The 25679-nt window shown below is 40.8% G+C and overlaps 2 pseudogenes; both read left to right on the forward strand.

The window, feature by feature from the left end:
* Nucleotides 1-10482: 10482 nt before the first annotated feature.
* On the forward strand, nt 10483-10980 carry LOC149185863 (aquaporin SIP1-1 pseudogene; annotated as a pseudogene).
* A 5-nt stretch (nt 10981-10985) lies between these two features.
* On the forward strand, nt 10986-11702 carry LOC149185864 (dolichyl-diphosphooligosaccharide--protein glycosyltransferase subunit 1A pseudogene; annotated as a pseudogene).
* The last annotated feature ends 13977 nt before the right edge of the window (nt 11703-25679 follow it).

Raw genomic sequence — 25679 nt, forward strand, 5'->3', positions numbered from 1 at the left:
GGATATCATCCATGGTAGTCTCAGGTATGTCCGCCGTGAGACGCTGTAGATCATGCTCCAACTCAGTCAGTACCTCTGCAGCCGCCGCGTCCTGTGGGGCCGGTACCGGTGCAACTGGATGTCTCCTCTCAAAAGGCCGGAGGTTGGCTGGACGCTGTGGACCAACATCTGCATTTTGAAAATTTTACTGTCAGTTTTGAGACGATATATATAAAAACAAAAAAAAATACATAATTAGAAAACTCGTGAAAAATAAAGTACCTCTGTCGTCCCATTGTTCTCCCTGTGGAAGAACCATGTCCGGATCACCTCGAAAATCCATTCCGGCATACGGAAAGTCCTGAATCGAAAAAACCTGGTCCTCTAACCAGTGAAAGTAACTATCTAAGAATCGAACAACCACCGCGCCCTCGTCAGGATGCCGGGCCATCACCGCAACCCATCGTATCAGCTTTGGCTCCCGAGGACCCAAGATATCAACAGTGAGTTGCTGAGGGATCAGCACAGGAACTCTCTCTAAGGCAAAGCTTACGACTAAAGGCCCATATCCGAAAGTCTTCAGTCGCCCGTTCTTTGCCTTAGTCAGTTGGCTCTTCACATTAGCCGACACAGCATCACACCAGTTGAAAATGGTGCCTTGGTAACAGTCAATTGCCATCCGCATTTGGGATCCGGAAGTAATGTGTAAAGCGGCTGCGCCACAAATTCTGGTAACCGTGAACGCTATAACTTTGAGCTCACGCAGAGTGATGTGTTTTATCTCTATGCCTTTCGAATGGTGAGCACCAGGCGTGCACCACTCGTCCCGGAGACTATCAAGGGATTGGCCACCCGGCCTAGTCCCGGCAAGACTGAGTTGCTCGCCTCTGTTCGGCAAGCCAGTGAGAAAGTATACATCCGAGGGCTCTATCTCGAGTTGGTGCCCTCCTATGTAAAAGCATTGTTCTTGAACGTTCCATCGCTCAACCAGCCATTCCAAGAATCTTACCTGACCCCTCATGCCCGGTATGGCCCAATATTTGTATAACCCGCATGCTCTTAGGGCATCCAGGGAAGGTTGGTGTTCTATTGCAGCTTCATCATCCTCTACATGCTCTCTTTCTCTCCAATCTAACATGGTAAATGCCCTGCACACCAAGAAATAGTCATTAGAATTGATTTGGGGATTTTTGGTTGATTGTTTGAGGAGGTTGGGGTTTTGAAATGCGCATTTCACGGAGGACGCACCCCGCCTTTACAGCACAGGGCATCCGGACGCAGGTCACCCGAAGGGCACCTGCGTCCGCCGAGAGGCGCATTCCAAAACCAAAACCCCCCCAAAAAATGAAACTAAGACCTAAAAAACAATTCTAAACGGATAGAAATGAAGAGTAGGATGTGTAAAATACCTGGATGAGACGGCGTTCGATTCCGACGGTCGGATTTTCCGCAGCAACCACGGGAAGTTTCTTGCCAAAAGCTCCTTTTTCAACCTCAACAGTCAAATGGTAAAAATGACATGGTAAAAAGTCTTTTTATAGGTTTTTGGATGGATTTGTTCATTTTTTACCATGAAAAGATGTTTTTCGATGTATTTTTGCCTATATTAAACAGGAATGAGTAATGTGTTGCTTTTGTGCAGGACAAAGAGATTTCGAGGGAAAATTGTCATTTTTCACGAACAAAAATATCAGAGTCATCTTTTAAGCCCTTTTCTGACTCCTAAAATATGAAAAGATTGCCGAGCGTTTCTTTTACACTCGTTAAAATGGAATTAAAAGACGGTCCCCTTATAGCTCTTTTCTGACCGTAAAATCAGGAAAAGGTTGCCGGGTTTTTGTCGTTTCAAACTCGATAAGGAAATAAAACGACGTGTCCTTGATCGCTTTTTACTTTTCAGGTCACCAACACTATTATGAAAGTACTCCTTGGTCGCAAGATCAAGCGGTTCCCCCATGTATTATTTTATACTTTTTCGGGCTTGAGGGACACAAATTTACGAAAAAGTTCAACGTGGAGTCTCCTTTAGTTTTTTCAGACTCTCTAAAATTGAAAAGCGCCGAGTTTCTCCTATACTGGGCTCGTTAAACTTTTACAGTAGAGGACCTGTTCAATTACAAACAGGAACGAACCACTCCTTCCTAGGGTTCGAACTCAAACTAGGTTGGACTCAGCCGAAGGATGAGCTTACAATCAAGCATATGTTATCCTCCTCAAGCTTGTTAAAAATAAAGAGGTACTTGCCAGAAATGGTGGGGGAAAAGAGAGAAGAATGAACCTATTTGTTACCTTTTGTCTCAGAAGAAACTTTATTACCACTCTTGAACACGACACTTTTCATTCACCTGGGTTGGGAAATCTTTTACCTCACAGTTGACCAAACCACTTTGAAAGTATTTAGCCTGGTTTCGGGGATTAAATTTGAGTTATTCGTCACCAATCCATATGTCGTGTCGTTATGTGTTCAAGAGGTCTGCAAGCAAAACTTTCATCTGCAAAATACTTGTCATCCATTTGACCATCCCTGAGTCAGTCCTCACAGCAACATTTCTTCAATTTAAACAAATGATTTCGTGTTGCGGGCTTGCCCGCAACGAGTCACTTTCTATCGACGTCAACACATTATCTAGAGAGATGACTTAGAAATCGTCAGTACCTTGAAGTATGCATGCATCAATGGCAGGTTTCTCGCCTTTGACGTCAGTTTACATCATTGACTTTCGATCAAAGGATTCTGTGAAGTGTTCGACATCAACTCATTCATTCACATCTCATGGATTGTACTGGGTACTTTGAGAACCATTGACATTACTGGTGGTCTCTCTCACGCTTGTTAACGGTTTACATCATTGACTGGTAATCAAGTGGTTTCTACCATGTTCGACAACAACTCATTTATTCACATGGCTAGGAACGTACCAATTCGGGAAGTAGAAATGAAGACCCTGGATCTAGTTTCCACCATCCAGGCTGCGAGGAGTTTTGTATTCATTATCTATGTGGACTAATCATAAACAGATGGCTGCGTCCATACTGTGTCTACAAAAGTCTATAATTATGATGTACTACAAGATCATTCCTGTATCAGAGTAGTTAGTCTGTTAGTTAAAGTTTTGATCTGAGTATGGGAATGCCTACCTCAGTAATGATATAATCTTATACATGTATTTTGTGTTGAAAATTGCAGGTTCCAACCATGTTCTCCACAAGACAATCCTTGAAATGATAAAGCGCTTCACCCTTCCTAGAATTACAAAACCCTAATCTATTCCAGGCTTCGCACTTTAGGGGGCAATCTGTTACACTAAAAAATGTCACCATGGCTATTTACAGTTGGTATGGCTCTATCAACAGTCATACTACCCTCTTAAGCAAGTCTTATGCCTCTGCTATCCATCTCAAACTCAAAAAAGAGAGAAAGTCTTGTATAAAATATATTTATCTCTGGGGACGCAGGTTCTCTCAAGCCTTACCTGCGGGGACGCTCCCAATGTTCACAAAAGCTGCGTCCTTGGACGCTCTGTATGTAAAGGGACAGGTGCGTCCCTCTGTAAAAGGCAAAATGCGCAAGTTTTCATCTTAAAAAAGTTACTTGTGGTTACTTCTAGAACATTCTAGAGGTCGGTTTGATGAAATGGATGCGCCTCCAGTTGGTTCATGTATCCCTATTAAGGAGGAACTTATCCCATCAATAAGGGAGCTATCCCATCCAAAGAGGGGGTTATCCCATTGATGGTGGACCTGAATAACCTCCTTTACAGCACTATAAATAAAGGCATTGAGCCAGAAGTAAAGAGGTTGAAAGCTATACATTTCTAAGGGTAAATGCTGCAGGAATTAGGTCTCCCATTTAGAAGCTTGTGAGGAGAGATTGTCATCTTTGCTTGTTCTATTGGGAGTGGGTGAGCTTTGTCAAAGTAGAGGAAGACTCTTGTGGACCCTGGAAGGAGCTTGCACAACACCAAGGCTCAGGTTGTAACAGTTCCTTTTGATTACCTTTAATGCAAATTAGTTCATTCTTCTCAATGGCTTGTTGTTTATGAGTTATTTCATGTACTCTGTTATCACTGAAAAGTCTGTTGTAAAAAAAATTTAGCCTAGCTTAAAGACAGGGTGTTTTCGCAGCACATGAATTCTTTTAAGCAGTTTCGCAGTGCTACCTGTTCAGGTGGTTTCGTACCGTGCTACGAAATTGGGGATTTGTTTGAGTTTTCAGTGGAGGCTCAAATTCTAGCATGACTATTGTACAGAGTTTTGCTTCCCTCCAGAAATGCAGATGAGAGCAGTGACAGCGTTTTCAAGAAAAAAAAAGTGCATTCAGCTCGTTTGTAGCAACACAGATTTGTTAATACCTTGAGGATCCTTTCCTGGGACAATCGCTTTTCTCGAGTAAATGAAGTCCTTCTGATCCCAACTCAGGTTAATTATGTTGGAAAAGTAGCAAATATATATGAAGCTGGTTATCAACTAAGTGGTGGTGCGTATATCATCTTCAAGTACATTGGGAATTCATGGTTGTGGGATCATGTTCGTGTCGGTGATGAGTTTTTGACAAATGAAATATATTTGCATTTAAATATGCACCTCATGTTCTAATCTTTGTGTATTGACTGAATACAAGGAACCAAATGAGATGTTGAGATTTGATAAACATTACCAGCTGTTCGTGCGTTAGTTCCTCCACCGACACCTGGTTGACATTTGTTTTTCTTTGCCAGAAAAGGGGTTTTAGAAACGAGAGCGTATTATTTGCATGCGGGGCATCACAAGTTTGGGATTCTGTTGCAGTTGCAGATTCATTTTTCTCCCAGAGAAAATATGGGGATTGTGAAATTCGCAATCGGGGATGCTGAAATAACGTTTCTGTGGGTGTTTGGCGCATCATGCCTGGGAGCAGGGATTTCGGTATTAGCCTCGTATTTAGGTGTGCAGGGGGCCATGACTCTGCTTATAACCCTCTCCCTGTTGTTTCTACTTGTGTTTGTGTTCTCCTTTCTAGGAGAGGCCATGGGTGGAGCAACTTGGAATCCCACTGCCTTAGCTGCCACTTTTGCTTTGGGCGCTGGCAAGGATAACTTGATAAGTTTGTCCATTCGATTCCCTGCCCAGGTAGCTGGAGCTGTTGGCGGGGCCTTAGCAATCATGGAGCTCATGCCTGCATCGCACAAACACATGCTTGGAGGCCCTTCGCTAAAGGTTGATTTGCATAAAGGAGCGATTGCAGAAGGATAATGGCAATGTCGATTCGTGGAGTGTTCCCGTCTAATCTCAAGCATTCGGTGTTGCATGTGTAGCGCTCTTGACAAAATGCCATCTGTGTCTGGCGGCACCGTCATCGGAATGGTTGCTCCTAAAGGTGGATACAGAACTTAAATATGGTTCATATGAGAATCTTGCAGCGTTTTCATTTTCACCCTTTATTGTTCACTTTGAAGATAACCAACCATTTGCAGTTGACAAGGAGCTGGTGCGAGAAATAGAAATTTCACATTGGGGAAATGTTCGGATAACTGAAAATTATCATCTTTTTCATGGTGATGCTCGAATCAAAGGTGGCTTTTCAAGGATTGAACACCAAGCAAAACCCAATGCTACAGGTGCATCATCTTTTAAGAGTCTAGTGGCAAGACTGCTACCTCGAGCACATTCGGTTTATTACCAAGATGAAATTGGGAATATTTCTTCCTCACATTTGAACGCCGACTCTAGAAAAACAGAACTGGAAATTGAACCTCGATATCCTATGTTTGGAGGCTGGCAAGCCACTTGTACAATAGGCTACGGCTTATCTCTACAAGATTTTCTCTTCCAAGCAGCTGATGGCAGGGGTTATCTTAATATTGCTTTTGCATCTTCATTCAGTGTTGTGGTCATTGATAAACTTATTGTGAAGGTTGCACTGCCAGAAGGATCTAAAGATCTTTATGCTTCTGTTCCCTTTTCTGCAGATTGACATATATAATATCTATGCACCTCGTTGTCTAGAGAACTCGAGTTCAGGAGTAAAGACGAGAGACAAGCTTACAGTTTCACAAAGTAAGGTCTCGAGGAGGGTATTGGGTTTCCTATATGGTAGATATGACCCCTGTTTTGAACTATACACAAATGAATATTTCAACAGGCCTGATGTTTAAGAAGCTCTTCACGCAAATGTTACAAAGATTCCTTTCTAATGGGTAGTCTGCAACAATTCTGTGTTCAATGCATATAATTACACAATATTCTCAGTTCTTCCAATCTACACAAAACTTATTAAAAGTGGTCTAAAGATTTGGGTTTACAGTGGAAATAATGGGCCCTGGAAACATCTTTGCATGATTTCTGGATATCATGATCGAACAATATTCTTAGTTCACTAGTCAAAGAGTGGTCTTATTGCTAGTGGGGCATCCGATGATTGTATCAGGCTCTTTAGTGAGAAACACTATTACAGAGCATTGGAAAGGGGATTATAATATGGCTTTAAGAAAATACAGAAAGGCATTGCGCTATCTTGACATTTGCTGGGAGAAAGAAGGCCGTGATGAAGTTGATATAAATGATGAAGTGCACTACCTGATTCAAGATCTGGTGATGCATATGCATGAACAGGAGCAAGACCTAAAGAATAACATTATTGATTTTCTTACCAACTTATCGGTCCCTGGAGCAGCAGTGGCTGTTTGAACCAATAGAATGACATATGAATAAAGTTGCATCACCAAAGGTTAAATGGATCACTGTATAGGTCCTTCTATTGGTTTCGTTTGTTGCTTGTCATTAGAATTCATGTTGGGTTTTCATTAGTGGCTGTTTGGAGGGCACTGACATGATTACAGTCATTAATGACAACTACAGGATACCAATCATATTCATAAGCAGAGCTATGATTTTATAATGTTTGATCTTCTTTAAAATGATGATGATGATGGATCAATGACTATGCGGCAGTACATGACATCATTACAACACCCATACTACAACTGCAATGAAATTAAGTGAAAGTTATGTTTTGCAGGAACCTATACCAGCCCCAGTGTTATGCAGAATATAGTAATATTGTAAAGAGAAGGTTCAGTAATGAAGACTGTGAAGTGGAGCGAGCCCTGGTTTTGTAGGCCTGGGGAAGTAGATCAAGATAAGAAAATCAGAGTGTTACCTTCCTCAAGCCACATTCTAGGATGTGTTTCAAGGTCCACGTTCTTCATAGTAGCATTGATATTGAACAAGTAACAAGAGAAACTACAGGTCAATTTGTTTTCTTTTTATTGAAAGTTGCAGCTTTAGAGGTGGTACGAAGGACTTTTGAAGCAAAATTTCCAGTAGTATGGAGGGGTATACAAGGACTTGGGTTGCTTAAATGCCCACCTTTTAGCTGGTTGCAGAGCTGGACTCCATTCAGACTTCTTGCTAAGAACACACAGGAATTCTCAAGATTTATTTGCTACGGAACAAATAGAGGTTATCTACAGCAGTTTCGTAGCGCGCTACGAAACTGCTGTAGATGGTGATTTTAAACGCAGAACAGCTATTGTGATACTGTGAGAGAGAGTTGTAGAAGAGAGACACCTGTCCATCAATATAACCTACAACACATTAGAAACATGGCAGCATTCCATACCTGGGGTCAATAAAAGAGCTGGGACATGTTGCTGAACTTTCGGAGGATGGTAGGAGACAGGGACCTTAAAAATAGGGCATTTATCCTAATTGATTAATGAGCCATCAGCGCTTTCAAGCATCCAAGGTTAGCTTGTTCATTGCATCTTTAGCTCAGCCATCTCAGCCTAACTGAAGGAGGACAACTGTCAAGGATCCAAGAAGAATCATGTTACGAGGAGAATGGAATTAGTGGAATTAGTGTTTTAGTTTGATTAGGACTTTTTGTAATTACAACTCAGCACTCTTGTAGTTAATGAATTAGTTAAATAGCATATAGGAGTAGTTAATAGAGCCCTTTGAGCTCGCTCTAGGGAGAGATAGTGTGTTCCTATATATTGATCAGAGATGAATGTAATAAGGGTTGGAGATTTTATAAAAAACAGAGTTTCTATCAACTTATGTAAGAAGACTTTGACAGTAATACAGGAATTACTTTTTCTTCCCAAGATTCATTATGTGTTTCAAGGCTCAGAACATGTTTGGTTTTGTCATTATCTTTTATGTATTTTACAGCTCACTAAATATGCAATCACTCTGAATTCACCTAGTGCTCAGACTTCCTGTGTTTATTTATGAGTTGAGTTCTTTTTGGAGAGATGTTTTGAGTGTTAAACGCTATATGCCTTGGCTTCTATGATTAAGTGATTAATAGTTTACTGCAGAAGTGTATGACTCCATGAGCCCAATGGAAGAAGTGTTGTTTTGTATTTCCAACCAGCTTTATTTTCATAAAATGTGTGAAGAGTTAGCCATCTGTTTTTGTAATTTATTCTTATCAAAAGTCTGTGAGAGAGCCCTCTCTGACTAAGGAGGCTAATCCTTAGCCTAAAGTCTGGTTGAAATAGTTACATGAGATCTTGCTAGGTAGCAGCCCTTAGTACTGATTTTGTGATAACATTTTGGTGCGTCTGCCGGGAGCCTGAAGCTTACTCTCTCCCGTAATTTTAAGATTGAATTTCTGAAGGTAGCAGGAGTTCAAAGAGGTTTTTCGAGGCTGCAAATCTACCTTGGCGACTCCATTGTTGAAGAATTCAAAGTTCATACATTCATGGCGATTCCACTGGAGTTATGAAGGACCCAGAAGCTGCCATTCTTAGTTCAAGGTATGCATGCATAGATTTCTCAAGGATTCATGGTTTCCCAAATCATTTTCCCAAGGATGCATATTTTCTAAGGAATGGTCAAAAATTCAACGGAGAAGATTTGAGTTTAACCTTGGAGCATATAACAGATTTCTGTAAATTTTCAGAGCTTCTTAGAGTTAAACATGAAGATGTTTGCATTAGGTTATTCTATGATTCACTTCAAGGGAAATGTAAACAATGGATTGAAAGCTTTCCTCCTAAATCCATTAAGTCATTTGAAGACTTTTGGCTTATGTTCTTGGAGGAATGGACAGATAGGTCAGAGGTGGTGGTAAACTCTCTTTCAGTTGAGGGTTTCAAACAATGGAATGATGATCATAGTAAAGAAGAAACAAATAAATCTTTTTCTTTGTCCTTGTCCTCATATCTAAGATCTTTTGACTGCAAGTCAGAGGATAAGATGAGATTTTTGGATAAATTTGCTGAGGACCTTGAAAAAGAAATTGAAGGTTTGGAAGGACAAATTCAAGCATACAGTTTTCATGATCATGATCATTATTCTCAGAAGTTTTCTATGGCAGAACGCAAGGAGACTATGCTGGTTCCTTTCTCTTTCACGATTGAGGAACTGAACACTGTGGTTGAAGATCAGTTTGCACAACTGGAAAGTTACAAGGAAAGACAAGCTGATCATGTATTCTGGGATCCAGTAGCTGATTACATGGAAGTGTTTTACTCTCCAGTATTTCAGTTTTTCAAAGAGGATCAGAGACAATTTCAGTGGCAGCGGTCATCACACTATCAGATTGGCTCTGAACTCCAATGAAGTCAAAGAAATCAAATATCAGATAAGACAAATGATTGGCTGCATTGGAAATTTCACATTGATTGAGCTGAAGAAGTTGAAATTGTTAGGGTAGGTAGGTGTAGGTAAATGCAAATAAGCTCAAGGTTAACTGAGCATTTCTTTTTTCAGTAGATGTAGCTTTATTTCTCCTACAGTCATGCTTGTCAAGCAAATTTCTGTTTGTCATAAATGGATAAGGCACTGGACCTGCGAGTTCTTAGTGCACCACAAGGGCACACTATCCCAAATGGAGCCGCTGTTATCACTGAAAAGTCTGTTGTAAAATTTTTTTAGCCTAGCTTAAAGACAGGGTGTTTTCGCAGCGCATGAATTCTTTTAAGCAGTTTCGCAGCGCTACCTGTTCAGGTGGTTTCGTAGCGTGCTACGAAATTGGGGATTTGTTTGAGTTTTCAGTGGAGGCTCAAATTCTAGCATGACTATTGTACAGAGTTTTGCTTCCTCCAGAAATGCAGATGAGAGCAGTGACAACGTTTTCAAGAAAAAAAAGTGCATTCAGCTCGTTTGTAGCAACACAGATTTGTTAATACCTTGAGGATCCTTTCCTGGGACAATCGCTTTTCTCGAGTAAATGAAGTCCTTCTGATCCCAACTCAGGTTAATTATGTTGGAAAAGTAGCAAATATATATGAAGCTGGTTATCAACTAAGTGGTGGTGCGTATATCATCTTCAAGTACATTGGGAATTCATGGTTGTGGGATCATGTTCGTGTCGGTGATGAGTTTTTGACAAATGAAATATATTTGCATTTAAATATGCGCCTCATGTTCTAATCTTTGTGTATTGACCGAATACAAGGAACCAAACGAGATGTTGAGATTTGATAAACATTACCAGCTGTTCGTGCGTTAGTTCCTCCACCAACACCTGGTTGACATTTGTTTTTCTTTGCCAGAAAAGGGGTTTTAGAAATGAGAGTGTATTATTTGCATGCGGGGCATCACAAGTTTGGGATTCTGTTGCAGTTGCAGATTCATTTTTCTCCCAGAGAAAATATGGGGATTGTGAAATTCGCAATCGGGGATGCTGAAATAACGTTTCTGTGGGTGTTTGGCGCATCATGCCTGGGAGCAGGGATTTCGCTATTAGCCTCATATTTAGGTGTGCAGGGGGCCATGACTCTGCTTATAACCCTCTCCCTGTTGTTTCTACTTGTGTTTGTGTTCTCCTCTCTAGGAGAGGCCATGGGTGGAGCAACTTGGAATCCCACTGCCTTAGCTGCCACTTTTGCTTTGGGCGCTGGCAAGGATAACTTGATAAGTTTGTCCATTCGATTCCCTGCCCAGGTAGCTGGAGCTGTTGGCGGGGCCTTAGCAATCATGGAGCTCATGCCTGCATCGCACAAACACATGCTTGGAGGCCCTTCGCTAAAGGTTGATTTGCATAAAGGAGCGATTGCAGAAGGATAATGGCAATGGCGATTCGTGGAGTGATCCCGTCAAATCTCAAGCATTCAGTGTTTGCATGTGTAGCGCTCTTGACAATATGCCATCTATGTCTGGCGGCACCGTCATCGAAATGGTTGCTCCTAAAGGTAGATACAGAACTTAAATATGGTTCATATGAGAATCTTGCAGCGTTTTCATTTTCACCCTTTATTGTTCACTTTGAAGATAACCAACCATTTGCAGTTGACAAGGAGCTGGTGCGAGAAATAGAAATTTCACATTGGGGAAATGTTCAGATAACTGAAAATTATCATCTTTTTCATGGTGATGCTCGAATCAAAGGTGGCTTTTCAAGGATTGAACACCAAGCAAAACCCAATGCTACAGGTGCATCATCTTTTAAGAGTCCAGTGGCAAGACTGCTACCTCGAGCACATTCGGTTTATTACCAAGATGAAATTGGGAATATTTCTTCCTCACATTTGAATGCCGACTCTAGAAAAACAGAACTGGAAATTGAACCTCGATATCCTATGTTTGGAGGCTGGCAAGCCACTTGTACAATAGGCTACGGCTTATCTCTACAAGATTTTCTCTTCCAAGCAGCTGATGGCAGGGGTTATCCTAATATTGCTTTTGCATCTTCATTCAGTGTTGTGGTCATTGATAAACTTATTTTGAAGGTTGCGCTGCCAGAAGGATCTAAAGATCTTTATGCTTCTGTTCCCTTTTCTGCAGATTGACATATATAATATCTATGCACCTCGTTGTCTAGAGAACTCGAGTTCAGGAGTAAAGACGAGAGACAAGCTTACAGTTTCACAAAGTAAGGTCTCGAGGAGGGTATTGGGTTTCCTATATGGTAGATATGACCCCTGTTTTGAACTATACACAAATGAATATTTCAACAGGCCTGATGTTTAAGAAGCTCTTCACGCAAATGTTACAAAGATTCCTTTCTAATGGGCAGTCTGCAACAATTCTGTGTTCAATGCATATAATTACACAATATTCTCAGTTCTTCCAATCTACACAAAACTTATTAAAAGTGGTCTAAAGATTTGGGTTTACAGTGGAAATAATGGGCCCTGGAAACATCTTTGCACGATTTCTGGATATCATGATCGAACAATATTCTCAGTTCACTGGTCAAAGAGCGGTCTTATTGCTAGTGGGGCATCCGATGATTGTATCAGGCTCTTTAGTGAGAAACACTATTACAGAACATTGGAAAGGGGATTATAAGATGGCTTTAAGAAAATACAGAAAGGCATTGCGCTATCTTGACATTTGCTGGGAGAAAGAAGGCCGTGATGAAGTTGATATAAATGATGAAGTGCACTACCTGATTCGAGATCTGGTGATGCATATGCATGAACAGGAGCAAGACCTAAAGAATAACATTATTGGTTTTCTTACCAACATATCGGTCCCTGGAGCAGCAGTGGCTGTTTGAACCAATAGAATGACATATGAATAAAGTTGCATCACCAAAGGTTGAACGGATCACTGTATAGGTCCTTCTATTGGTTCTGTTTGTTGCTTGTCGTTAGAATTCATGTTGGGTTTTCATTAGTGGCTGTTTGGAGGGCACTGACATGATTACAGTCATCAATGACAACTACAGGATACCAATCATATTCATAAGCAGAGCTATGATTTTATGATGTTCGATCTTCTTTAAAATGATGATGATGATGGATCAATGACTATGCTGCAGTTCATGACATCATTACAACACCCATACTACAACTGCAATGAAATTAAGTGAAAGTTATGTTTTGCAGGAACCTGTACCAGCCCCAGTGTTATGCAGAATATAGTAATATTGTAAAGAGGAGGTTCAGTAATGAAGACTGTGAAGTGGAGCGAGCCCTGGTTTTGTAGGCCTGGGGAAGTAGATCAAGATAAGAAAATCAGAGTGTTACCTTCCTCAAGCCACATTCTAGGATGTGTTTCAAGGTCCACGTTCTTCATAGTAGCATTGATATTGAACAAGTAACAAGAGAAACTACAGGTCAATTTGTTTTCTTTCTATTGAAAGTTGCAGCTTTAGAGGTGGTACGAAGGACTTCTGAAGCAAAATTTCCAGTAGTATGGAGGGGTATACAAGGACTTGGGTTGCTTAAATGCCCACCTTTTAGCTGGTTGCAGAGCTGGACTCCATTCAGACTTCTTGCTAAGAGCACACAGGAATTCTCAAGATTTATTTGCTACGGAACAAATAGAGGTTATCTACAGCAGTTTCGTAGCGCGCTACGAAACTGCTGTAGATGGTGATTTTAAACGCAGAACAGCTATTGTGATACTGTGAGCGAGAGTTGTAGAAGAGAGACACCTGTCCATCAATATAACCTGCAGCACATTAGAAACATGGCAGCATTCCATACCTGGGGTCAATAAAAGAGCTGGGACATGTTGCTGAACTTTCGGAGGATGGTAGGAGACAGGGACCTTAAAAATAGGGCATTTATCCTAATTGATTAATGAGCCATCAGCGCTTTCAAGCATCCAGGGTTAGCTTGTTCATTGCATCTTTAGCTCAGCCATCTCAGCCTAACTGAAGGAGGATAGCTGTCAAGGATCCAAGAAGAATCATGTTACGAGGAGAATGGAATTAGTGGAATTAGTGTTTTAGTTTGATTAGGACTTTTTGTAATTACAACTCAGCACTCTTGTAATTAATGAATTAGTTAAATAGCATATAGGAGTAGTTAATAGAGCCCTTTGAGCTCACTCTAGGGAGAGATAGTGTGTTCCTATATATTGATCAGAGATGAATGTAATAAGGGTTGGAGATTTTATAAAAAACAGAGTTTCTATCAGCTTATGTAAGAAGACTTTGACAGTAATACAGGAATTACTTTTTCTTCCCAAGATTCATTATGTGTTTCAAGGCTCATAACATGTTTGGTTTTGTCATTATCTTTTATGTATTTTACAGCTCACTAAATATGCAATCACTCTGAATTCACCTAGTGCTCAGACTTCCTGTGTTTATTTATGAGTTGAGTTCTTTTTGGAGAGATGTTTTAAGTGTTAAACGCTATATGCCTTGGCTTCTATGATTAAGGATTAATAGTTTACTGCAAAAGTGTATGACTCCATGAGCCCAATGGAAGAAGTGTTGTTTTGTATTTCCAACCAGCTTTATTTTCATAAAATGTGTGAAGAGTTAGCCATCTGTTTTTGTAATTGATTCTTATCAAAAGTCTGTGAGAGAGCCCTCTCTGACTAAGGAGGCTAATCCTTAGCCTAAAGTCTGGTTGAAATAGTTACATGAGATCTTGCTAGGTAGCAGCCCTTAGTACTGATTTTGTGATAACATACTCCTTGGTCTACATGTTGAATATGCTTTGTTTTATGTTATAATCAGGTGCTATTTAATGGTTTGATTGTTGGTGATTGCAGGTTTTGGAGAAAAGGAGGAGCTCATCCAGATCAACAAAGCTCGGACTTCTACAACAGCGTTTGGACAAAGGTAAGAACGAAACACTTGATTGCTCATATTATAATGCATGTTTAGTGAAGGATAGTTCTAGTTTGTTTTGTTTGTCATTAGAATGTCTTAGACTTCTAGGAAGGTCGGTTGTGTCCGCACCATTGACTGATTCCGTGTGACACCTAGATGTCGACGGTTATTCAGACATATCGAGTCTATCCAAAAGATTTACTAGCGATTTTATAGGAACTTGTGATGAAGGGAGACTAACTTCTGACGAAGAAGGATATAGGGTGATCCTAGTTCCAAAATGAAATGGAGTACTGGGTGGAAGATCCTCCACAATATCTTCTATAACAATCAATCTAGGTGGGAGAGGTATACCGTTAGGTCCATAAAATATTTCTGGTGTTGGAGAAGGTATAGAATTTGCAGCGACAGATGTCAGAGGGATAACACCTTCCGAACCAGCCGTAGATGGAACCTGTTTAGGAAAAGAAGCGTTTATCGTTACACTAGGATGAGTTCTAATGTCCTCTGGTAACTGTGGAACTTCTTCCGTAAAGGCAAGGATACCAGAAATGGTTGGAGTAATTGGAGTCCCTGAGGATGTTGGAACACAAGTTCCAAGAAAACCGGAGGACTTTGATCTGGTTAAACAAGTTCGCTTGGTCCAAAATAGTTTTGTTTCTGGAGTCAAAGACGGTTGACTCGTTAGTCTCCGCGAATGACGGGGTTTCGATTGAATTTATTCCACGATTATGGATTAATTGATCAACTCAAAATAAAGGGGAAAAAGTGATTCCAAATTAAATGAATTTTAGACGCTTTGACACAACTTTCTTTTTCAATTTTTAAGAGTTGAGAAAAAGCTAAAGATGACTCTAGTCGCCTTCAATTTTTAATGAGCCTGAAGTGACAAGTGCTCAGATGGACCTTTTCCTTTAAGGGGTTTGAAAAGGAATGAAAGAGACTACTCTGGAAATCTAGACAGAGGGATTACCAAACCAATTGCAAAACTACATAATACTTTTTATAGTATGGCAGTCCATCTTCCCGAATGTTGTGTTCAGTGCATTGCGATCGATAGGGCGGAAGACACGGCTTCCTAAGGATAAAGGATATAGTGTATTGTGGTCTCCCAATATATAATCGATGGTACGTGGGAGCACAAGTTCGTACTAGCACTTGTCGTCTCAAAGAAGAGGAATTACCCAACCTATGATGAAAGCGATAGTTACTAGGATTTACAACGTCAGAATATGTCTCTAGCCTAGACTTCTAAATGTTGTGCGTTAGGTTCTAAATCGTTTTTGTGTTCATTGATTTTATTTTATAGTTGATATTTCTTAAGAAGTTTTCCTTTAAGGTTCACCATGTGATGTAGATATACAATTCCTAAAATGCAATCTAAGATGATAAACAATCATTTATTCTTCTTTTTGCAATGAAAATCCTAACTACTAAGGAAAGAGAAGCGAGATTCTTTCAACATAGAGCAGAGAGCACACACTAGATGCACTGTCCTAAATCAAAATCAACAAGTAGTCTAAATGCAAATGCACATGCATGTATTTTTTTTCCGCTTTATTAATGTGTGAATGACAAAAAGAATGCTAAGTACAAATCTAAATTATCTTTTCAAAGCGACAGTACTAACAATTTTCTCTTCAAAAGATGAAAGGCAATGACAACACTTTGCGATTTTGAATTGAAAATTGCTTTCAACACTTGAAATAATATTAATTCAAATCAAATACAAGAGTAATAGTGTAATCGACCATCAATAAGAGTAGGATTCTTTTCTTTGACTGAAAACAACACTTGCGACACTTCCAAATCAAAAGATGACAGTTCGACTAAGCTACTTCTTTGTAAAGGAAAATTGTAAATGGTGAACAATACATAAAAACATTCACAATTCTTTTTACAATGGAGGCTAAATAATACAAATGAACGGAGTTTCCACAGTGGTATACTAATCACAGACAACAAAACTCCTGAATAAAGCTGAAGAGAGTGAAAAACCAAAATCTAGAGGAAGAAATAGTCTTATCTGATCATCGCACCTATAACACAGGGAAACAGGGATGCATCTCACCTACTGCACACGGGAGGTGTGATGCATCCAGATTTCCAAGAGGAGAAGGTGCGATGGTCTAGGGACGAGACTTTAGCTTGGTTTTTGGTCACAGTTTGCAGCTTAGTTTAGGGATTTAGGCCGAGCTAATGATAGTCAATAAATACAAATCATAGGGGCTGATATAATGAGGTTACTTGAGCCACTACCAGGGCAATTAGGATGTTTGAAAATAAATTGTTCAGTTTATAAACAAAACCTGGAGATGGACTAAAGCAGCATTGATCTACTTTGCACTTGCATAGCAAATGCAGTTCAAAGGCTAGCTGGCTTAACTTCAAGCTCTGTCTGTAGTTTAGAAAGAAAACAAATATAAACAAGCAAATAAGCTATTCTTTCCCCAACGGAGTTGCCATTTTGTTATTGGGAAATCTAGTGTCCATTCAAAGCTGCTAGTCCCAGTAAGACGAGTAGCTATCTTAGAAACAAACAAACTAAAATTACTTGCATTTTCCTTTATGAGAAGTAGATGAGAGAGAAATAGAGAGTACCAACCTCAGTCTTTCGCTTGGCTCCTTACATGTTTCCTCTCCCCTTTGACAGATCTTTGCCACTCCTTCCTTGCTTACCCCACTTCAAAGAGCACCTATAAAGTTAGAGCAGCATGATACCATCAAAGCACAAAGATCTACGATCATAAACAATATAGGACTAGATATATATTGACCACACAAATGCATATATCAACTCAAACATTCAAGAATGTGGAGGAAAACTCAAATAGCTTTATTGATAGAAAGAGTAGAAGAGAGGATTACAACCCATTGATCTGACCCAGTGTCTTCCTCCCAGCATGAAAGCCCTTCTTCACCTCATGAAAAGCTTAGATCACCCAACACTATGATGTTCCACCAAGAAACCAACAACACTTCCTTACAAAATACAATACTCCAGCCTTTGGATCTCTGGGATGAGGGATCCATATATAGATATTTGCAGGGGGTGAGTCAGCTTCTAGGATTTTGATTAGTGTCCTCGCTCTGATAGTTTTTGGTTCCACTTGGAGATTCATGATCTCTTACTCATCCCTGGGCGAATTTAGAGAGGCAAGTGTCACATGAGAAATTTTTGGAAGATTCTATGATCATCCACCTTGCAAACTATCTCTGCCATTTGTCTACTCTCGCCCATCGCACCCTACAGAAGGGTTTTTCAGTATGCATTGCACTTCTTGCATGTGGCAGGTGAGATGCATCGCACCCTTAGCACTAAGCAGTCAGTATGGTCCAGTTTTGACCAGTTCTGAGCAGTTTTCCATGGATAACTTCTGGGAGATGATGTAATCAGTTGACCTTGTTCCTTTAGGGTGTGAAACAACACTTTTAGGGACTCAGAAGCCCTTAGTTTATGGACATATATTATTGGGGTTGAAGTGCCCAAATATGTCTATAACACTTCTAGGAGAAGGCTCTGAACTTGGTGGTGAAAGACCATGAAGTCTTCGAGACTGTCTAGGCGATTGGTTAGCCACTTTGATTTTTTTGTTAAGATCTAATTAAAGACTCAAAAAAATGAAAGCTAGGCCAACTAAGAGCATAGAGCACACACTAAAACATCCCTAAAAGATGTCAGCCAGTCAAACAACTTTCAAGTATTTCTGCTTCGGGTGATGAGGACCAGATGCCAAAATACAAGAAAGTGAAGTAAGGGGCCTTCCAAAGATAGTATGGGATAATGACGGCCCAGTCCTACCAGCGAAGGTAACAGAGGAAGTTACACTCATCTCCTAACAATAGCCTACACCGGTGCAATCCCCCAAGCTTCGCAAGGGTGCCCGCCAATAGTACCGTTGAGAGTGATACAACATCGACCTCAGGTGCCACTTGATTCCCCTCCACAACCACCTGTGTAGATCCCTAGGAGAAGCCACTAAGGTTACCAACTCATGTCAGAAGCCAAGCGGAACATTCTTGAGGTAAGATCCGACAAGTAGGAGAGGGGGTATCTCTCTTCCTTATCTTCAAAAACCCTCGTGCTTAACTCCCAGATCCAGAGCTTTCCTGGTCTCCCTAACGCTATTGGATTTGCACTCGCTATTCAGACTTCTATGTTTGATAGTTTAAAATGGCCTTGGAGAGTTTTCTCTCCACACACCTAATCCAAGGCCCTAAAATATCCTAAAACTTGTTGGTGTTTCTAAATTGACAATATATAAAAAGTTCTAGTACATTTTAATTAGCGCTTGTTTTTAAATGGGTTGTTCTTAAGTCAAGGGATAAGCAGAAATGAAACTTGTGGTGTTTCTCGACGCAAAAGAAATTAATAAAGATCAAACTGTATGAAAATGCACTTGTTTTGTTCTTCGTTGAAAGAAATTTCTACTAGGTTTTGAGGAACTTCTAAGAAAGCATTAAATTTTTCTTTTCTTTTCTTTTACTCAAGCTTCACACTCACAAAAATTAAAAAAACTATGGATGCCCTAAAAGATGCACAAATTTATCCTAATGCAATGAGTACATGCTGATGCAAAACTTAAGACTACTCTAAATCAAAGAATGAAAGTAACTTGTTTATCAATTCTAATTAGCCATTTAATATGTTTAGATAGAATATAAGTTGCTAATGCTCATTTTCATCCAAACACTAAAAGCAAATTACAAGACAAACAAAAATGCACTTTCACTCGCAAAAAGAAACTAAATTAAAACAAGGCCAAAGAAAGCGAAAACCAAGTTTTCAAGAAGTTTTCTTCAAAAGCAAAAACAAAAATGACTTTTCAAAAGTGTTCCAAATACTATTGAAAACTTTGAGACTGAAGAATAAGCAACCAAAACACTTTGCAAGTTATTGACAACTCAAAATGGGAGAAAACTCAACAAAATAGGTGCTTCAAGATGCTCTCAACAACCAAAGAGTAGCAAAAAGAGCTTGGTGACAACAATCAAAATATCAAGAAATACAACTCTCAAAACCGTCACACAACAACTTTCAAAACGCAAGAAAAGTAAATGGCCACAAAGTGCAGTTTTGATAGAAAGCAAGGAGATCACACAGATAAAGTTTGCCACAAAGATTGAAAACAATCTTTCTGCTCTGGAAGACCAGAACAGCCAAGATTCTCAGAGAGAAATCTTGTATGCTCAAACACAAATGATGACACTTGCAACCAAACAAAACAAGACCAAAACTTTCCACAAATGGAGAGAATTCAAAACCAGAAACTTGCTGTAAAAACAGATATTAACAAACAAACTTGACTGCTCAAGAAGCACTCAGACCAGTAAACAAATTTACCGAACAAGAGAGATTTGCAAAAATCTTGGAAAATTAGGGTATACTTGACTGTGTCAATGCACAGCTGCATGTATATGCTATTCAGCCCAAGGAAACCTACGTATACGAAGGTTCACTTGAGGAAACTTGTGTACATATGCCTCTGTAACTTGGCAAAACTGTGTATATAACAATTCACAAGAAAAAGCAAAAAAGGGGTTTGAAGAAAATGTTCAGACTTAAAGTTTGAGTTCCTATAGGAACAGACAACTCAGTCACAACAAGAAAATCAAAGGCTAAGCCCTGATTGGCTTAAATTAACCCAAACTAGGAACAACAATACTGTTGTCCCCAGTGGAGTCACCAATTCTGTTAAGGGACAAAGTCCCCTAGGGTCTTGGGTCAATACCCTAGCAGAGTGGGGGTTATCTACAATGAAAAACAGGCATTCCATACAATCATTATACTAATATAAGCAAACTACTTGATGAGAGGAGTACCTAGGGGTCCTTTGTTTAAGTAGATCCAGCCAGGGTCCAAACCCTCTTGGAGTTCCTTTCGATCCTTCAACCTGCAAAACAATCAATTCGAGGAAGCATAACAGTATATGGACCAAGCATCATATAGAAATCAACTTCATAGCATATTGAAAGATAGTTAGTTATACAATTGAAACAACTATTCATATGCAAACCATAATGACAACATCATAAGCATGAAGAAGATTGATTTCAGGAACAAGACAAATGTTTCTTTATTATAGATAACTAAAGTAAAAACAAGGAATAATATGACCTAAATCTTCCCCTTGCAGGCTCCAAGCAAAACCGTCCTCCAGATTCATCCAATCCCAAGTCTTCAACAAGCTCCGTCGATGACCCACTCAAGGATATCTCAACTAATGGAAAGACATAATAACTCAAGGAAACAAGGGTTTCCTGTAATGGGGGAAGGCTGGAAGCACAAGGATCTTTAGACTTGATCAAGAATAATCTCACTAGAGTGATTTTTCTCTCTATTCTCTCCTCCTTTAGGCCTTCCAATTGAATCCTTTTTATACTTCTCCCAAAGTAGTTTTTTAGTTGGAAATTCGTTGGGAATAGTTGGGCCACTGGCACTAATAGGTCATCAATAGGTAAAACCCGTGATCTCCACCTGAAATTAAGGGGATTTAATTTTCTTAAGTGTTTTAAGACATATATGTGGGTTGGGTATACACAGACTCGCGTACACATGCGTTTAGATCAGGGCAATGTCGTGTATAGGGCGTAAAACATTGTTTTTTAAGTATTTGGACCAGGTGTGGAAGGAGGGGTTTCCCTAGGCCATGAATGCAGCATCACAACCATCAAGAGTGAGATTTGGAGCTATAACACTACCTTTCTTCCTCTGAGCTTTCTTCCATCACCTATTGCATACCCATCTAACTTGTGGTAGCCGCAACTTCCAATAAGGTTGTGTCATTGTACGGTCGCTATGTGTGCTTCCCTTTGAGTCCCTGTGGACCCTTTCGCCGGCTACTGGTGAACTGAGTTGCTTTAGGCTGCTTAATGTAGTTTGGTTGGTAACCTATGCATGCACCTGCGTGCGACCTCTGTGCTTCTTCCTTCGCATTGTCGAGACTGCACCTTTTCTTGAAGCCATACTTGCGTGGGGTACTACCGCAGATACTCCTGGCGGAGTGGATTTCGACTTCATCGATTCGACTAGTTCTTCGGCTTCCGTGGCCATCTCCTCAGCTGGTGGCTCCAAGGCTCCTATTGTAACCATCCTATTACAATTTAATGTGGTTACTTCATGCAATCGATTCTGCCATCATTCAACCTCTTCATCCGAGTCTGACATGCAAGAGCTATCGCAGTCCCATCAGAGTCGACCGTCTACTGTCGGATTCATCCTGTCTTGATCTCGCACTGTGGTCTGGTAGATACAGTCCAGTTCTTCATCACTGTCTTCATTGTGCACAGGTTCAGTATATCGCACCCCTTCTGCTGGATCCAACAGAATTACTACGTGGAGAGATTTCTTTTCGAAGATCATTTTTTGTTTCTTGAGGTTGATGATTCCATTCATATATGTTGCCCAATCTATTCCCAACAATGCCGGATATGGGTTACTGTCATCCACAATTTCGATGACCTCAAAATCAGTTTGCGTGCTAGCGCCGTCGATGTCCATTGTAACCCCTTGCAGTCTTCCCATAGGCAGAATCTTTTGCTGGTTAGCCATCCAGAACTGGATCGGGGACCATTGTAGCATAGGCCTGCCCATGCATTCCCAAGTTTGTTTTGGTAGGACATTTGCGTTGGAGCCCAAATCTAAAATAACCTGGTCCATCTCATAATCTCCAATTTGGACAGTCAATCCTATTTCCTAGTGGGTGTGCAAAGCATGTTTTCCTAATTTCCGGACCATGCATATTTTGTCCACCCCCACGCATCTAGTTATTAACTCTTATAGCCCTTTCACCACTTTAACATCCCTAAGTAGCTTCATACATGTTTCTAAGAAGGTAGTTATCAAATAAGTGTCTTGTTCCGGTCCCAGCTACTCCTTACTACCGAAGTAGATGGTTCTGCGAATTTCTTTTTAGCTTCCATAAAGGTTTCCCTTTTTTGCACCAAATCAAATTCTGGTTGTTTTGCAGGAGCCTTACCGACCCATGTATCCTCTTCTGGCATCTTCCCCTTGTCTTCCCTAGTGGCTACGCCGCTTCTGAGCATCATATTTACGTTAGGGTCTTTTGCACATGGTTTAGCCTTCATCATTTAGACGTTGTGAGTGGGGTTAGCTGGGAGCACCCCCTTTTCCCGCATTTGAGCAATCAGCATGGGGAAATTGACTGTGTCATGATCAAAATGGTAGCAAGAAGGGAAACAGGCCTTAGTCAGGTTCGTGCAATGCCGCGCGTAATGCCCTGGTCCTCCACAATTATAGTAGATTAATTGTCCTTATCCCCGTCCAAGTCCCATTCCTCTACGGCCCCGTCTGCATCCTTGGAATCCCCCTCGTGTGAGTGGTGTGTCCGGATCATGCCTGCGTGTCTCCATTTGCATCCTATACATAGGTGGTCGATCCATCAACATCTCGTAACTGCGGCAATTCCTTTCATCGTGACCCACTGTCCTACAAAAATTACAAAATAGCTATTGGGTGGGGGGGGTTGTCTGAAGTTCTGTAATAGATGACAATTGTCCGTGGCGTGCTTTCCTCCCACCTGACAGATTGCGCACCAGAGGGCAGCCACTGTGCTTGGCCCCGCTGGTACCTCTGGTTGCAATAGTATTGGTCCCCCCATTGTCCCATAGTCCACAAAGATCAGACAGTGGTCCTTATCGTGGCCCTGGCCTTTACATTTAATACACCACACCCCTTCCCGTACTTCTGGTCAAGGCACCTGCCCCTGTTTCAAGATTCGCATTTCCAGACATAATTTTTTAATTTGCGCTTGCATTTGTTGTACTCCCAACCCTGGGTCTTGTATGGTGGTTTCGTGCAACCTCATTGCTGTCTCCAGTGCTTCGGCCTGGGTTGCGATATTTTTTTGTGATAGAGCCATTCTCAGATGTGGTGTTAATGACGTGATAAACCAAGCACAGTGTTGTGCATCCGACAGTGTCATATTTTCCTCACGAATGGTACTCTTTAACCTCTGAACTAGATCCCACAGAGTTTCTCCAGGCAACATTGCTATTTCTTTGAACCCAATAACCGATTGTGCTTCCAACTTTGGTCAACCAAATTCCTTATTTAGCACCTCCTGGATTGCTATTATTCCTTCATTCGGATGATCACTTGAGTATTTCATTTACCAGGTCAACACGCGGTCCTGCAGCACACTAATTAAGGTAGCCTTCTTGATGTTATCATCTGTGATGCCCAGAGTGTCCCATATAGATCTTATCACAAACTATAACCAAATTGGATCCTCATTTCCTACACCTTTGAAGATCGGCAATTGTACTGCGCTTGCCATCCTAACTCTTGGTGGTGGGGAGGGTGGAGTTGGTGTCATTGTGGATGGGTTTGATGCAGGTAATGCAAGTGGTGGTGGTGTGGACGGAGGTGGGATCAGCAGGAAGCACTCCCTAATCAACTGAACCGCACTTCCTAGTGAGAACCTTGTGAGATCCTCCTCACTCTCTCACGAGATAGAAATTAGAGGGTTGTTCTCTACTCCTCCTGCTCCTCGATAGCCTCTTTTTCTCTGTGTTACTCCAGACATCAATATACGTGCATAATTTGTTTTTCACACAACAACATCTTAATCCAAGTATTCAATGATTTGATATACTTACCCCACGGTCCTTAGAGAAATTTCCTTTTTGCTTCACTGTAACTCACGGTTGTATCTATCGTGAATTCAGTGATAAACCCTCCTATGATCCAATCCAACCAGTGATCTACCGCATGGGCAAGTTTATCTTTGGTGGCTTCTAGCCTGCGCACTAGTTCTTAGGTCCACATAATAGGCTAGTCTAATCTGCACCTCCCCATGCTATCAGCTAACTGCACGATCCACTCATACAATTTTATAGGAAATTTCATGAAGAATATCTCGTGTATATCTGTGAATATATGGCGGTCCAACCAATCTTCCTTCGATATCCACGAGTTTCTGTTTTCCTGAACCGCAAACTCGTGAAGCTTCAGATCCCACTACTCTTCAAGCTCTTTCTTTGTAGGATTCCAGTGTTCCCACATTAGACACCCCTTAGGTAGATCCCAGTCCTAGCAATGGAACCATTTGTTGGCTTATATGGGCTTGACCTAGGTTTAGAAGAATTATTTAGCCAAACAAATCTCGCAGCTACTGGCCCTTTCGACAATAGCCCGCAGAGCGCAGACTGATGTCTCACCCAAGGTAGCAGGGGAGGGTGCTGGAACCAGGTTTCCGCACCCTTGGGATGTCTAGATGTGGATTGGAGCTTTCACGCACTGGATTGCAGCTGCGCGCTTCTCTGTATTTGCATAGATCCATGATATCTCTTACCTTTTATTAGTGCGCTGTTTACCGATCTACTTTATTGGATGAAGTATTTGTAAATCATATCTACTTAGTAGGGTCTTTAAGCAAACATTTAATAGATTTAACTAGTTTGCATATTTAGAATAAACCCATATTCATGTATATTCAACATGTAAGCATATTTTGCATAGAATAAACAGTTATATCAAGCATACAATAACCCAGATTAGCGACAACTCGGAATTAACACAAAATCACAAAAGTAACTTATCTTATTCACTTTCTTCACCAATACATTTAGATCTACCATGCGCACTTAGCTACAAGGGTCCGCGCAAACAGCTATGGACTCTTCTAGGCCTTTGCGCACATAGTTGCAGAGCCTCTATCCTCTACCCAAACCCTCGACTTGGACTTACAGATGCTTTCAGACTATTCTTCTCAAAAACCCATTAAATTTCAGATCCAAAATCATCTATCAAAAAACTTTGCTACCTCTACCCATAGCGCCTCGCTCAATTTATACATTTCCCTGGCGTGCGATCCATGGGTGAGCCAACTCAGCTTACATGTCTTTACCTTATTTTTGGGCAGACTACCCTTTGAATCAACCTATTACACTTCACACTCTCGCATTCTGCGAAGTCTTTACCCTAACTTTACCCAAAATTTTTGGCTTTGTGCCCCCATGACCCTTACACGGGACTTGTGCTACCCAACACCTAAGTTCAGCGGTCACTCCATCCCATAAGAGGTAGAGCGTCTCTTAAGGGAGTGCGGCCATATTTAGTCCCACCCATTTCAAAATACTAATCGTGGGCCTGTTGGCCTCATTTTCTGTAGTGAGTGCCCCATCAGGTAGGAGTACCATGTTGGTCACCCTTGTGTGCAGCATCTCCTCGGCAATTGAAGTGTTGATCACAAGGTTGGTGGACACTATGCTAGCCTGTGGAGTG

This window comes from Pinus tabuliformis, chromosome 3_1 (assembly GCF_031772625.1).
Source record: "Pinus tabuliformis cultivar Carrire ecotype Pingquan chromosome 3_1, CPIR1, whole genome shotgun sequence".
NCBI classification, from domain to species: Eukaryota; Viridiplantae; Streptophyta; class Pinopsida; order Pinales; family Pinaceae; genus Pinus; species Pinus tabuliformis.